General features: G+C 31.8%; 1 non-coding gene across 1 annotated transcript; it reads right to left on the reverse strand.

Moving 5' to 3' along the window:
- Positions 1-3,536: 3,536 nt before the first annotated feature.
- On the reverse strand, positions 3,537-3,608 carry TRNAE-UUC (transfer RNA glutamic acid (anticodon UUC)). The gene has a single exon. It is a non-coding gene; the product is annotated as a tRNA-Glu (tRNA).
- Positions 3,609-5,000: the final 1,392 nt, after the last annotated feature.

Genomic DNA, 5,000 nt, shown 5'->3' on the forward strand with positions numbered 1-5,000 from the left:
TATTGCTTTGCTTTCCTCTTTTAGCTATTTCACATTCCTCTTGTTATTGTTTTGATTTCCACTTTTAGCTATTCCTCATTCGTCTTTTTATTGCTTCACTCTCCTCTTTTAGCTATTTCTCATTCGTCCTTTTATTGCTTTGCTTTTTGCTTTCCTCTTTTAGCTATTTCTCATTTGTCCTTTTATTGCTTTGCTTTTTGCTTTCCTCTTTTAGCTATTTCTCATTTGTCCTTTTATTGGTTTGCTTTTTGCTTTCATCTTTTAGCTATTTCTCATTCTTCCTTTTATTGCTTTGATTTCCTCTTTTAGCTATTTCTCATTCGTACTTTTAATGATTTGCTTTCCTCTCTTGGCTATTACTCATTCCTTCATTCGTTGCTTTGCTTTCCTCTTTTAGCTATTTCTTTTTCCTCCCTTTATTGCTTTTCTTTCCTCTTTTAGGTATTTCTCATTCTTCCCTTTATCGCCTTTTCTTCCCTCTTTTAGCTATTTCTCATTCCTCCTTGTATTACTTTCCTTTTCTCTTTTAGCTTTTATTTCCACACTTTAAGAGGAATGACGTTTGTCAGTCTAAACTGACATTAATTCGTTAAAATGTGGCTTTTTGATTGATACGAGTTAAGTAAACCAGTAAACAGTTTTAAATGTTGGGATAAATAATAATGTATTTCTCCTGTAGTCTTTTATCAGCATTTGGTCCTGAAGACACAGCTGAAATGTGTATTTTCTCATAAAATGTGTTCATTTCTTCTTTGTAAGTGAGGCTTTTGCAGAATACCTTCTGTTACGTAAACAAGAGATTTATATAAAAAACAGACTTTTTTTACATGAGTGAATTCTCACCTAGTTCATAGAAAATGAAAATGAAAATTAGCTAAAATCTTTAAAAAAGAAAAAAAAAAAGTAACTGCATGAAGTTAATAACAGGAACACTAGAAAATCATCGTATTGATACATAATTTGATATTATATCCAAAGATCTCTCTCTCTCTCTCTCTCTCTCTCTCTCTCTCTCTCTCTCTCTCTCTCTCTCTCTCTCTCTCTCTATATATATATATATATATATATATATATATATATATATATATATATATATATATATATATATACAGTATATATATATATATATATATATATATATATATATATGTATGTATATATATATATATATATATATATATATATATATATATATATATATATATATATACATATGTATATGTAAATATACAGTATATTTATTTAGCTGCAAGTTTATATTTATATGTATATCTCTTTCCGGTCACGCCGACCTCTCCTCGTCCCTCGGGTAGGTGGGAGATGGAACAGTCATACCCTGGTGAGAGGAGGTTGCGTTTGCCTGTGTGCATATCTATCAAAATATTTAGCCTTCATTTTTGATTGGTCGCGTACACTAATAAAATATGAATAATTTTCAACATAACTTAACAGGAACCTCTTCTTTCTACTCCACTTTTTTCTTCTCTTTCCCTTCTTCTCTTCTTCATTCTTCTCTTCTTTCACAAGACTGCGAAAAGATATTCCCCTTTAGCTCGCACATTTTAAAGGAACAACTATGCACACCAGAGCATCTCATTTGGCATCGGGATCCTGCAACGTTATTTTGTGCACGTGGTGAAACTGCGCCTTTTTTAAAAGCCCTTCAAGGAAAGTGAAAGCATGATACGGTGAATGCTTGGAAAAGCAACTGTGATGCTTTGCTTTCGTTAAAGCTGCACTATTTCAATATCGTTTTAATCACTGTACACTTAAAAATTTGTCGTAAAAAGCGGTAAAAATTCTGGAATAGATGTTGCCAGGCATGTGCCGTTAAGGAGTGATATTACGGTCACCAACTCGTAAATGATAATGATTAACAAAGTATGGTAAAATTACGGTCGGCTGTATTTTACTGAAATATGGCCGAGAACTGTATATTTTTACGGATAGTTTTCGATTAAAATTGCTGTTTTTTTAACTGTGTTCTTGTTCGTAAGCTGGCGTGCCAATAGTAACCCGATTCAGATTGCTAGAAGTAAGTTATTGGTGCTATTGTAACGGAAGAAATATAGAGCGTGGTTTCGTAACGCGTCTAAACATTATTTCGAGTTTATCTCAATGTTTTGGATTATTTTCCTTTATTTCAATTTTTTCCTATTTCCAAATGTTTTGATGATATGGGTCATTGATGATTTTCGCTAAGGTGACGCCTCTATGATACAAACAAACAAATCAATCATCTGAGATGGGAATTTTAATTCTTTCTCTTCTCCTTACATTCATTATTATAGCTAAATATTTTTATTTCTTTTATCTTGGCAAAAGCTTCCTAAAAGCATTCAGCAAGTCCTTCAGTCACTCCTCCTCCTCCTCCTCCTCCTCCTCCTCTTCCTCCTCCTCCTCCTCCTCTTCTTCTTCTTCTTCTTCTTCTTCTTCTTTTATCACATTGGCACCCCACTGCTACCGTGCCCAGATTCCGGTAATGTTTCGTCACTTTAGAGAGAACAAAGTTTTTGAAACCTCGCTAGAATACCACTTCCTCTTTGGCGCAATCACTGGTTTTGTGCGTTTTTTTTTTTTTTTTTTTTTTTTTTTTGTAGATGCTGCGGATTTATGTTAGAAATATCCGTCGCAGCTACTGGAACAGGTTTACTCATAATATATATATATATATATATATATATATATATATATATATATATATATATATATATATATATATATATATATATATATATACATACATATACATATGTATATATACATATATATATATATATATATATATATATATATATATATATATATATATGTATATATATATATATATATATATATATATATATATATATATATATATATATATATATATATATATATATATATATATATATATATATACACACACACACAAGTCGATTAAGTTCCCAACTATCTATGTTTCAACAAAAAAAGGGCATAGCAATATTACTAACAGATAACTAAAAGACGCCATAAGATATGAAAAATTATAAAATAAATTTTTTTAAGCCATTACAGGTGTAAAATACGCCCCCCCCCCCCACCCCCCCACCCCCACCCCCACCCCCACCCCCTCCCGAAAAAATAAAACCATTAGTTAGATAGTTGTTAGAGGTCAGTATTATTATATAGGAAATTAGAAAGGTGAAGAGCACAGAGCGAGAAAATAAAGTAAATAAAAAAGATTATAGTCTTTATTTATGCAGCAACTCTTTTTTGGTTAATCAAATTATCCATCTTACCATGATAAAGAAAAGTCTGGACTTTAATAAACAAGCCAATGAAAGACACGCCCACGAGAGGTCTGGGGTACAAAGTTAGTACCACAACTGTCTAGTAACTTGCAGTTATAGGTCAACAGTAGACTGTGGGGTCCTTGGCCTTCCCCGCCAGGTGACCTGGGTACTCTCAGTTCCCCGCCCGATACTTTCACCGTTTACGCCCGACTAAACTTGGATGATAATTATTAGAATTAAGATGTATACATTTAATCTTTAGACTTCCATTAAAATACCTTCCCATGCCGGGAATCGAACCCGGGCCTCCTGGGTGAAAGCCAGGTATCCTAGCCACTAGACCACATGGGATGTAGTTAGCAGAGTGAATAAATGTAAGATGTATCTTGATATATTAATGCTGACTCTACAGAAAGTGTTTGAAATATAATTATCTTCAAAGACTTACATTATTGATGAAAATGAGCTAAAAAGAATGACATGCAAATTCAGTTAGGGTCACATAATTGATTATTTCAATTAACTCTGGCGTCGAATTCTCTAATTGACAAATAAATTTCCTACTTTACTAGAACGAGTAAGCATTATATGGTATTCATATTATTAGTATTCGTTTTGCCTTTACTTCAAATAATATTTCTTTTATCTTTATCTTAATTTACTTAGTAGCAAAGTTACTTGCAACTAACTACTGAAACATAGCAAATGATTGTGAACTCTTAGGAAAGAGTTCAGAACTATCTTCTCAATGTTCTGTAGTCTTTGTAGTTGAAATTTATAGTTTGGCAATTAAATTATTTAAAAGATAAAACCATAGTTGACAACATTGAGAGTAGGTCCAAGTGGTGGACCTATTATAATGCAGAGTAATTGCAAAGTAATTACAAGGAATTGTAAAGTAATTGCAAAGTAATTCAAAATTAATTGTAAGGTAATTGAAAAGTAATTGCAAGTAATTGAAAGTAATTGTTTTGCAATAATCGCAGAGAAAGGAAAGCAACGTTGTATATGAAAGAAAAGAGATGAGAAAAAGTGCAGAGCAAGAAAAAAGAATTATAGGTTTTTCATCTAACCGTGTTTGCTCTTTTCACAACCAGTCTAGCTCACCATTAAAAGAAAAAAAAAAAACTAGGTCAGTTACATAAGAAACGAAAATGTATCTTGAGATAATATCGAACCAAAACAACGTACAATAATAAGAATGTCCAGCTGTGACCAAGTTGTGGAATGGTCTCCCTGATCGGGTAGTTTAATCAGTAGAACTTCAAAAGTTCTAACTTGCAGCAAATATTTTTATGTTGAATAGGGGGACATGTCTTTTTATAGTTTATGTATGAAATATCTGTTTTAATGTTGTTACTGTTTTTAACATATCTTATTTTATTTGTTCATTTCTTCTCATATCGTTTATTTATTTCTTTATTTCCTTTCCTCACTGGGCTATTTTTCCCTGTTGGAGTCCTTGGCCTTATAGCATCTTATTTTTCCAAGTACGGTTGTAACTTAGATAATAATAATAATAATAATAATAATAATAATAATAATAATAATAATAATAATAATAATAATAATAATAATAATAACCCAAAACAAGCTCATTCTTCTTTCACCTATCTTCCCTATCAGCTAAAAAAACAAGATTTGACAGATTGGGTTATACAGTAGGTCACAACTGACCGGAGGGCATGGGGTAGTTTAGCATGACATGAGAGGTGACTCAGTGCCTTACCTTGGATGAATTAT

The sequence above is a fragment of the Palaemon carinicauda genome, chromosome 13 (assembly GCF_036898095.1).
Source record: "Palaemon carinicauda isolate YSFRI2023 chromosome 13, ASM3689809v2, whole genome shotgun sequence".
Lineage (NCBI taxonomy): Eukaryota > Metazoa > Arthropoda > Malacostraca > Decapoda > Palaemonidae > Palaemon > Palaemon carinicauda.